Consider the following 12,203-nt stretch of genomic DNA (forward strand, 5'->3'; position numbering starts at 1 on the left):
TCCATGGTTTTCTCTGTTTTTCCATGGGAAATGGAAAACTCAGATCCCTAGTCACTAGCCAGTAATATAGCACTTAGGCTATCTTAACATATCTGTTTCCAAACATAATTGATTCCTCCTTTCCCAGGGTACAACTAGTCAGGGAAATTAGAGTGTGAAAACTTATAATAATATAAACAATTTCAAACCACAAATATTGCAACAAATGATAGTTTATCATATTATCTAATATATTATCTAAAATGAATAGAATAAATACCAAAAAGTGAGTGCTGAATTCTGTACAGTTAAAGAGACAATGGTGACTCACTGGACACTTGGGGGAGGGATATGGGTCAAAACTTTCTGCCCACTTTTTCACAGGGGTACTCGGGTGTGTATGGAGTCAATGAGAAGTAAGTAGAGGGGATGGGAGAAGCTGACCTTACAGCTTCTCCACAGCAGGGTGATCCTAGTTTCTGGAAGTTACTGAATTTGAAAGGTACAGGATCTCGTCTTAATGCTCCCCTTCCTCCTTGTCCCTGGAAGGAGTCAAGTTGTGGGAAAGTGCATAAGAGCTCATTATCCTAGGAGAAACTCCTCTGGGAGTGACTTCTACCTGTTTAGAGTTGGGTTATTTTTTTCCCAGAACTGCCATTTTTGCTTTGGGGGAAGAAAGCTGGCCTTTCTGTATATTTGTGGTTTCTACCATGAGAATTGCCACTCTCCTGGTAGAGCTGGTATGTCTGTACATGGCCTAAGTGACAACCAAACACTACTCAGGGATCTTTTAGGCTATGTTCTGCCTCCTTATGCACATAGAAAAAGGTTTAAATCCTGAACTATTAGTTTAGATTGCCAAAGCCATCAGGAAAGCTCTTGGGCTGAATTCTCTGTGACTATCTAAATGGCAGTTTTCCAGCTACATAAATGACATTTTTGGCACTTACGCACAGTTTGTTTGTGATTCTATTACCATTTCAGGGTTAATACGTAAGTGTTCACATGGCTACTGAGCATACACAGTAGACTACATCCTGGCCAGATAGCTAAACAACTACATGTGTACATATGCTGGACATGTATAAATCACAATAACACCTGATGTGTGGCTTATGATGGCTAGAGAATGATATTTAGAAATTTGCTCTTAGAAACTGGCTTGGATTAGAACGATGGTTTGGGGAAAGGCAAGGGTTAATTGGTTTCTAAAGTCTGTTTGTGGCAAAGACTCATGTTCTCAGCATTTTAGCACCCAAGGATCTGAAACTACCTGACAGACAGGCACTTAAATCCAGGGAAATTGAAAACATGCAGCAGCCAAAGAAGCACTAGAAACCGATAGCAAAAACCTATAACCTACAGAATTAGCATCGGGTCACAATGACAAGTGTAACTTGGTGAACATCCCTTGGGATCCCAGTTTTGGTGGAATGACCAAATTAGACCAGGAATGACCACATCACATACAAACATCTTAATTTGTTTAAAAAACAAAGAATTATGCTGATAGGGCAGAACATGTTTGGTTCAGGATCAAGGAGGTGGAGTTGGGAGTGAAGCACAGATAAGTTTCACTTATAAAAGTAAAGATAAATTTTATTTATACCAACAAAAATATGTTTTAGCAGCAAAATATGGTTTACACATATAACAGTTAATAAAAAGGTTAAATTAATAAACAGATAATATAGCAATAAAAGTTAAAAATTGGCAGTGATAATAAAAACAGACAAATTGACAAAGAGTGCCGACTTGGTTGGCAACTTATCAGTAGTCCCTCAATGCCAGGTACATGTCAAGTTGATCCAGCGAAGTCAGGCTTCCCTGATCCACACTGTCGGAGGGAGCACCAGGGAAGATCCCTCAGTCAGGATCTGGTCCTTGCTCACACTGGAAGTCTGGAGTCTGAGCTTGGAACAGCAATGACTATTCTGTTCTGTCCTTCCTACTGGTCACCTGACATGCATGTTCTTTTATATCGTGTCCTATGCTAATCTGTTGGCTTTAGAGCCACTCACAATCTTATCCTTCAGGTGTTACCCTATGGTGTTAAAGGTGTTAGAAATTATCATAAAAGTTTACGGCCTAAACTTGGGTTTACCCAATAAGCAAGTTACACTACATCACTTTGGGGTCTGAGATTAGTGTTTTTCTCCGCCTAAATTCAGCCCACTTGGAATTTTTTGAAATGTGTGTATTATACCTTGTGGTCAGGTTTGTCAATTTTACTGACCTTTAAGCAAAAACTGTTAGGTCAGCTAAAGTTTGCAGTTTTGTTTTCTAGTTCTGCTTCTTGGGGCCCATGTTAGTCTTATGATTGGTACAGACAGTTAATTTTAACATTATGACAGACAGGATACGTCTGTGGGAAACAATCTTGCAAGCTTTGCCTTAGCTAATATTAACTATACGCCATTGCTAGATGCTTTTTGTTATAATTTGCTCATTAACCCCTTTGGTTCTGGCCATCACACTCAGCTAGATAGCAGAAGACATGTTACCTGATCCTACTTCCTGGGTAACCGCCCTAACCATTCAGGCCTTGGGGCATTTCCTCCTCCTCCATCTAACAGCTGCTAATGATATTGTACCAAACCCCATAACCCAAAAAACTGGCACAGGGAGCCAGCAAAGGAAGTTTCAACTTTTATATGAGGAATGCTGGGGATTAGTTTCACAAGTCAATGGTCTGACATGAGAAAGAAAAACTAGTAAATTAAATATTGACATTAAGGTACATACATTTAGGATCCAGGTAACAGGTAATAACAGTGGGTGCATCTAAATTAATATGCTTTACTGTGGAGCTGATTAATTCTGCAGTAAAGCATCACCTGTCTACATGTATGCTCCTATTGGGTTGGAGTAAACGAATTAACTCTGCCATAGGACAGTACTGGCCAACACAAGTAGTATCCTATGGTGGAGTTATTTACAATGCATGGGTAGATGGTGACTGGGGCTGGCTGGGACATGAGGGAGCTACAGAGTGGGGGCTGGTTGTTGGCTAGCCCTGCACTGTAACAGCCTCATGCCCCATCCAGCCCCACTGCAGGACATTGATATGGTGGGGGAAGGAGGGTGAAGCTGCTCCAGGTTTTCAGTCCAGGCTCTGCCATTCCTTTAAAGTCTCTGGCCATACTTTTCAGCCACAGCAAGCTGCATTCTCTTGCTGTTTTTCTGTTTCCTCCCATCCTCTACAGCTTTCTAGGAATTGTAGTGCACATTACAATTCACTCCTTCAGTCCCCTGGAGGCTTATAGGAGCTCTATTTCATGTTGTAACATTATAGTGCATGATGATCATCATTACAGTCCATTACAATATTTTTTTTTCTGAGTAGACTTTTGTGACCTACACAAACCCAGTGTATTCATGTGTATAGCTGCCTGGCCAGTTCATGGTATACCAGCTATGATTACATGTCCACTCCACATAAATACTTGAATTGCAAACTGTGTCTAGGTGCCGAAAGTTTCTAGTCACTTATGTGGCTAGAAAGTGGTCATTTAGACACACAACTTAAAATAGAATTCTGCTTCAAATCCAGGGGCAAATGCACTAGGAATGTCTGTATGCATCAGTAAAAACAGATTTTTGGAAACAGGCAAATATGGCTGGGAAAATAAAATAAAAAATGGTGTTTGTTTGGGGGATTTTTGGTTAGGTATGTAATATACAAAATTTAACAGCTGCTCTTATTTTAATGACGTGATTTTAGTAGTGCTGTCCTCTTGAAGATGACTGTCCATCAAAAATTGGTTAAGTTAATATAGTGCCCTAAAATCAGGAAGACTTCAGCTATGGCACTCCTCAAACCAGTCTTAATGGAGATGTCCCAAAGTTGATGTGAGAATATTATTATTAAATCATCTAGGTATTTCTGCCTAAAGAGAGTTAATTTTTCCCAGTGATCTCATTTCAGTCTGGAATATTTTGATGTAAAATTCATTTAAAATGGACCAAAGCTGAAAAAAATCTGTAGAAATAACTAGCAAAAATACCTCAGTTAACATGGAGAAAAAGATGCCTCAGAAGAATTTCCCATGGTTTTTTCATGTTATATGTTATAACATGAAAGATGAGGCAAAAATCTTGTCAGACTCCTTTAGTGCATCTACACAAGATGCTTAACTATGCAGTAGCATACTGTACTGTGCCGTAAGCATGTGCGTCTATACGTGTACATGTACACAGTAAACCTCACTAATCATGAGTAAATCTGCTACCTGCAAATGCAGGTAGCAAATCTGCTTTTGATTAGTAACAGCACAGTAGCTCTCATATAGATGCCTGACCAGGAACAAATCTGCTCCTCGTCAGCCATCCACCAGGTGGCGGGAGATTGCTTCCAGCCCCAAGGAGCGGCCTGCTACCAGGGTGGGCTCTACTCCTAGAGCCCAGGTTGAGAACTAGGTCCCCTTGCCTTGGCAACAGGGGGCTCCGAGCCCCCCGCTCAGACATTGCGAGTGGGAAGAGGCACCTGAGAAATCCTTATCTTCCAGCCCTTGCTCTGCTGTTGAGATCAGAGAGAGGGGACTGGGAAATCCTTATTTCCCAGCACTGGCCCTGCAACCATAGAGATGGTCCTGGGAGATAAGGATCTTTGAGCGCCAGTCCCATGGTGCAGAGCTAGCTCTTGGACCTTCCTGCTGGCATTGGCTGGAGATCAAACTGGGGAACTTGTTCCCTGCTCAGGTCTGCACTTGTGGAGCTGAGTGGGGAACAGGCTTCCTAGCCTCTGCCTCATGTGTGGGGTGAGGGTCAGGGCCAGGTCCCAGCCTCATACCCTGATTGAGGCAGATGGCTTGGAAAGAGCTGCAGGGGTGGGGTAGGTCCCAGGCCCTGTTCCTGCTAGCTGCTCCGCCAGTGGATTAGGGCAGGGGGCTGGGACATGCCCCTTCCCTGCAGCTCTTTTCAAGTCCCTTGCCCCTAATTGGGAACTATCTGGAACTATCTTTTTTTTTCTTTTTAAATACTTAGTACCTGTAATCATGGCTTCTTTGAAGTTGCTCAGAAAAATCCTTCATCTGAGCTCTTTTGAAAAATTGCCCAGTTCATTTTCAAAGTGAGAGCAGTATATATTTCATATATTTAAAAAACTTAACCAAATTGTGGGTAATGAGCTCTTCCAAAAACTATAGTCATAGACTTCTCCCCAAAAGCAAATCAAAATTGTCTGAGAGCGCACCAGGGTTGGCACATTTGCAATCAAATATTAAAACTTAGTATCCAGAAGAATCAACACTTATGACAACAGTGGTTGTTTGACCATGTTATGTAGAATAATAATTGGTTTTTGTATATACCTAATACAAATGCACAGATGCATGCTTGCTTTTGCTCTCACTCTCTTGCCCCCAGAGTAGCATGTACACAGATTACATAGCTGCATTGATGTACCCATCACTTTTGGGTGTCAGCGTGTGCATTCTCAACCACCTAGAACTCTTGTCTTCCTCCAGAATTATTAACTTGTTTTAAAATTATTTCACAGCTCACCTTGCTCTCCTGAGATGTCTTCCCTTGATATTGCACAGTAATGCAGCAAATATGGTACTTTCCTGAGGGAAAGGGAAATTTAAACATGGATAAAATGTCCCAACGCTGTGTGTGTGTGTGTGTGTGTGTGTATAAAATATGTCTAACAGGAATAGCACATATACAACATGACAAGTGTGCCAAAACTCTTTCATGAAAAAAGTGTTCATAGCTATAAAAAGTCAATTAGGAAAATGAATCATTTTTACTCATGGAAGAGCTTAGTATTCCTCCCTGAAGTACTCATTCTGCTTTCATTTCCTATGCTATTTCCTTCCATTTTCTTTCTGCTTCTTTATATAGAACTTCTATTAAAATATATTCTATTTTTTCTGTTACTGTCTTTCCTTCTTTTAAAGAAGAAAAGCCAAAGAAACACACAGGAGAGGAGCAGTAGATATCCAGGAAAGAAAGGAGAGAGAGAGAGAACACAACACCTTATTATTCTGCAGGTTTTGGTACTCACTGTCAATAGGATACTGATTACTGTTAGAGAAGTCTATTGCCTCTCTCGGTTTTTTTCTGTATTTTTTTCTGTTTAATACTTTGAAGCCATGCTTTGCTACATGATGCCTTTTGTCAATAGTGGTCAACTACAATATGTTAAATTAAAAGTTAACTTGTTACTAAATTAGGTCTGGACCTTTTTTCTTAATGTTACTTGTGCCCCAGGAGGGAAATATCAACAATAAAAAGTACTTGAGCAATAAAAAGTACTTGTCTTAGCCTTCCTTGTCCATTTTTGTAAAGTTTATGGATGAGGTACAATATATTATACAAATAAATGGGAGTCCCATAATATATGGTGTTATGTGATTTTTGTGAAGGTCTAAGAGATGATAGTGCTATCACAGTCATTTTCTACCCCTTTCATTTCTTGTGATGAAAGTCTCACTTCACAAGTTAAATTTAAACAACATTAAAACATTAAAACAAACGATATAAGCACTCGTTGTTGGTATAACCTTTCCCCAGTCAAAGTCAGTGGTAAAGCGAATCGCTTTTCCAACACCACAGTCATCAAAGTCTTGTTTACAATTCTTTTATTTGTTATATTCACAGTGTAAATTTTGTTTTTTTGTTGCCTCACCTATGGTCTCTCATTTTCAGTGGTATCTTGATGTAAACCCTGAGTTGATGTATTTAAAAAAAAAAGTTAATGCTGTTACCAAATAGCAATTATTTATGCTTGAACTTTTATACAAGTCATAGCCTCTGATGTTTAGAGAAAACCATTTTTTTCCCCCCTGCAACTTGTCCCCAGTGATTAGGGTGACCTCAGCAATAAGTGTAAAGTTTTAAATGCTGAATGAGAGAAATAGTCTATCAAGGCTAAATGATGTTGTGGTAAATTCAGGCAAAGCTAGAGACATTATAAGGACAGGTGATTGAGGATAGAAAAAAAAAAAGAAAGAAGGATGTTATTTAAATTTTGGTTTCATGTAATTGAATTGCATTCTGGATTTTTTTAACTAGTTGTGGGCCACATGCTGATTTAAGAAGAGACCCAGGAAGCAGGTCTTAGGCAGCTAGAATAACAAAAGCAATGCAGGATCACTACTGGTGACTGACAAACCCTGAAGATCTCTAAAATCAAGTGGCGACTAGTAGGGGTGTGCAAAATGGGCCATGTTCAATTCGGATTTGGATTTGGCCCAAATAAGGGACAGTGATTCGATTTGTTAATTCAGATCACTGTCCCCAATTCAATTCGGCCGAATCAGAAGATTCGATGCTGATTCAGAGAATCAGCAATTTGGCCATAGATACAGCTTTACATGTTTTTTCTACATACCTCGATGTACCAGGTATGGCTTGTGAGTACTGCAATGCTGGGGCAGATGGAGCATCTCACAGGAGTGCAGGGCTCGCCCCCCGCATGCTTGGCAGTGAACCCGGAAGTGGACTGGAAGTAATTCCGGACCACTTCTGTGTCCACTGGGGAGCGTGCTGGGGGACCACCTCATGCCCCCCGGCTTGTTGGTGGCTTGGTGATTGGCTGTGGGGGGAACCCAGGTGCCCCCTCCAGACTGAGGAGGCACCAGTTGCCAAGCCAGGGGAGTATGGGGTTGTCCCTTAATTCACTCCCTGGAGGACCCAGAAGTGCTTCTGGTCTACTTCCAGATCTGCTGCTGAGCGTGCTGGGGAGCCCCCCGTGCTCCTGTGGGATGGTTCCATCCACCCCAGCATCACAGCATTCACGAGCTGCCTGGTACCTTGAGGTGTGTAGAAAAAACATTTAAAGCTGTGTCTAAGGCCAAATCTCTGAATCTTTCCAAATCTCTCCAAATTGATTTGAAGGGTTCCGATTCATTTTGGAGAGACTAAAAGGTCTCTTGATTCGATTCAGATCTGGACACTGAATTGGGCCAAAACTTCACTGAATCGAATCAGGGACCAAAGCTTTGCACAGCCTTAGTGCCTAGAGTTTGAATTACAAAGTTCTGTAGGTTCCTAAATCTGTTTGAAGAGAATTTGGATTATTTCTGATTTAGCCATTGACTAATACTTTGATTCTCAAACTCCAGTATCTCTTACTGGTTTCCTACTCTCTTTTTGAGCTCTTTGACTTACTCTTCTGATATATTTATCTTAACTGTGCAGGGAATTGCCTAAGTTTTTCCTTGAATCACCTGCTGGAGCCAGGCGCATAATTCTTAACTGTAGCAATGCTTAATCTGGAGGCACCAAGTGTGCCTCTCTGGATCTAATTTTTAATACTTTTTGCATATAAAATTTAAATATTAATCTTGTTCAACAAGCAACTTTGGTATTTGCCGAACGATTGTTGTGGGACTACCAAAGAGACAGGAGCATTGTTGTGATTATTTATTATTGGATGAGAAGATAAACCAAAGTATTTCAAGCATTTCAAAGTATGTTCTAAGTATTTCAAAAAATGTTTCCTTCACCATATAAGTAATTATTTCTTTATTTAATTTTTTCCACTTTTTACAGTTTTTAAACACTAAAATAACATTCAAACCAGAAAATTATATAGGGAGATGTAACCATAGATTATGGGATTGATCCAATATCTTTTAATGCCAATGGTATTAAAAGATAATACTTTTTAAAAATAATAAATTTTAAATCCAGCATTCTTGTTTCCATAATAAATAGAGAAGTCACAAGTGCTAAGTAGTGATCTGGCTCTGCCTTTATGAGTACTTTCTGAGAGAGACGGGTTTGAATATTTTTGTATGTCCTTTTCTCTCTCTTTCCAAACTGTAGGTTTGCAATTATGTCATGCCTTTCCATTTCCACTGCATAAGAATTGCATCTAATTTTCAAGGAATAAAAACAAAACTAAAGTCTTGTTCATTACTGACCAGTTAAATGAAAGTGACTATATTTGATTTAAAAACCTTTGTCTGTCTTTTTAAATGTGTTGCAGCAGTTGATTGCTTACTCTGTATTCTATTCAAATGTCTAATTCAAATTTGTTACCTCTACACAGGCCTATTCAAATAATATACTTTAGAAAGGTATGCAGCCATTTCCTGAGACATCTCTGAAAATCTAATTCAAATCATTATCTCCAGACTTGCCTTGGGCTCTTTTTTAATGATTCATTCTTTACAAAGATCAGAGACTTGATACATCTTTTAAAGTTTTTTTAAATCCAAATTAACAATTAAAAATCTTGTATTACAATTCTCAGAGCTCTTTCATAAAACTATATTAAGTGCTACTGGCCTGAGTCCCACTGCTGCACTGCCATAAAAACAGTGTAACTCCTTTATCTTCACCAAGACAAAACTTAGATTTACGATACAGCTCTACTGTGGATTATCTAGGGCAGTGGTGTTCAAACTTTCTAGTTGTGGAACACTTTCATATTTTGCTTCTCCTGTTGTGGAACCTCTACCCCTGTGACCTGACATAGTCAAGGGACCTGGCCTAGCAATAGCAGTGTACCACCTCCTGACCTACTCTGCCACTGTCTCTTTGTGGAACCCCTGATGACCTGTCGTGGAATCCCAGGTTTCCATGTAACATGATTTGAAAACAATTGATCTATGGCATTATGGGCTGACTTACTACAAAGAAGCAGCTTGACCAGTAAGGTTTCTGAATTGTATGCCTTTAATCTAAAAACCTGAGTGTAAGATGTAGTGGAAGAAAGCAGATTAAAGAGAACCATTTCTTCAGTTTTATTGGACATGAACCACAGTTGCTCGAAGACCTATTTCCACTTGTAATGGCCACAATTCTTGGAGGTAAGATGCACAAGTTTCTTTCAGAAAATGAAACCCTTCCATGTGGACTTTGCTTTGTGCAGCAGAACATAGAGCTAGTTTATTTCACCTGAATCCAGATCTTTGGTTCTTCAGTATTCTTTTTACATAGAAAATACTTTTAAATGAATGCTGTTTAATTGCATCAGGTAGTGAATATTTTATTCTCATTGAAAATTTTTATTAAAGCAAATTTGGATCTTCACTAAAATGTTTCTTCAAAGCTAGTCAGGGTTTAAAAAAAATGATAGTTTGCAGGAAGATATTGATTTTTGTTGCCTTTTTCATTGTAGGTTTAATTAGAAATATAGATATAGAGTTAAACTCTTTTTCTGTTTTCTGAAAGCAGAGACTGGCATCTTGGAGAAGTTTACAGTAATGCAAAGTGGGGAAAGCTGCTATAGATTACATTAAAAATGTGTAAACAGTCACCATCCAAACTGACTTTCTTTGGAGCCTGGATATATGGTGTACTACTCTCTTATTTCTTGTGCAATTACTTTCACTATGATCAATTCTGTAGAAATTGTGTTTTTTCCCCTAATAATACCTGTGTGTGATGTATGATGAATGCATTATGAGGTTAAGACAAAGATTTGAGTGAAGGGAGCAGATTTTTTTTTGCCTAGAAAATCCTGAAAGTGGTTACTACTTACACTTTATAAATTAACTAACACATTTGTTGCATTCAAGATTCACAAATAAGATGCTAAGGTGAGTTCAAGCTATACTGTCCTTTCCTTCATTCTTACTTTCCCATATCTCTTGGTGAATCCTCTTCCCCTGCTGTTCTCAACTTCATGTGGCAGTCTTTCCTCTACACTTACTTCCTGATATGGCAGGTTTAATTGTTAGGTGAGGTAAAATACTGGTTCAGTTATATTCAGTGGAAACTATATTGTTAATGTCAATGGACCCAGGATTTACCCTAGTATTTGGAGGGTGCAAACATCATGTCATATGTTTCTATGGCCTAATACTAAGGCTAGGTACAGACATTGAGTTTCTCTTGGGGTAGTTTCTGCTCTCCCAGGAGAAGCCATGAGTACACAGAGGTTCAGGATTTTTTTCCCAGAGCAAAAATAGCCACTCCAGGATAAAAAATACCTGGAAACAACCAGGGTTAAATCATACTCAGGAGAGTTCCTTTTAGGGTACAACCTACCCTTCTGAGAAGAGGCACAGCACAGCCCTCCAGCATCCCTGGGTGCTTTGTCCCTGTCCTCACCCCTTCTGAGATAGTCTGTCACTCACTGGACTTTACTACTCCATCCAAGAAGGGAGCAGAACACGCCCTCTTTACAATCCCTGTACAGAGACGCAGCAGTCTGGATTAACCAAGGGGGACTGCTGTCATCTGTCTCCAGGCAGACTGAGGGATCCTGCAGAGCATGCTCAGCTTTGTACACGGGGCCTCCCTGCCTGAGGAGCATCAGCATTGCAAGATCTCTGCCCTCAGGGGCTCAGCATTTGAATTTCTGTTCAGGCATCTCTGGGTAAGCTTTTTTTTCTACCAGGGGAACAAACCCAAGAGAATTATCCCAAGTAATTTAAACGTTTGTATACAGCCTAACCCCTGTCCTCCCATAAAGCTCTACTGGGGACCAATAGTGGCTGATCCTGAAAAGGACTCAGGATACCATCACAATACATGTGGTACATGATGGCAATAAATTATGTTTTTCTTGCCATCTTTTCTTGCGTAAACTATTACAAATTGGAACAACCTATTGAAGGAAACTTTTAAACTTTTCATTGGGAGAAAAAATGTGAATATCACTAGTTAACAAATTAACTGATCTCTACAGATTTCTTTGTTGCCAGCATTTCCAGAGAATTAGTTCTCTTTTAGACAAAGTATGAACATGTAGTGATGAAAGAACATTAAAGACAAGAGACTACTGCTTTTTTTCATACAAAGGTTTTGACACATAAACAAGGAAGTCATATCATATTGAGGAAACTGATATAGTTAACAATAGTTTTAGTCTACATTTTGAATTTCCTGGCTTTTGTTTGTATACATTGCATACAGCTGAGGGTGTCATTCTGATCTTCCTTTTCTAATGCTGGTTTGAATAAAGAGTTGCTACAGTAGAATAAGTCTATGATAAGACTGTTGCTTGGTCAGAGTTGGATTCTTTATAAGTTCAATTCTTTCACTATCTCTGATTAGAATCTTTTAATTAAATCTTTAGACATTAGATAAAGGTATCTGCAAGACCAGAATGGTCCTTTTATTCCACAGACTATGGATAATGACAATTTCTATTTAACATTATAAAAATAATTCTCTACAAATGAGCTTGAAACAGAACTCAAAATGTTCATTTATCCCTCCCCATATTTTGGCATTAGTCATTTCACAAAGAATGAGTCTGGAGCTAACTTCCAAAATCCAGAAAAGGTAGATTTTTTTTTTTTTTTTTTTCTTCCTTT

The sequence above is a fragment of the Gavialis gangeticus genome, unplaced genomic scaffold (genome assembly GCF_001723915.1).
Source record: "Gavialis gangeticus isolate Ggan-Ray unplaced genomic scaffold, GavGan_comp1, whole genome shotgun sequence".
Lineage (NCBI taxonomy): Eukaryota > Metazoa > Chordata > Crocodylia > Gavialidae > Gavialis > Gavialis gangeticus.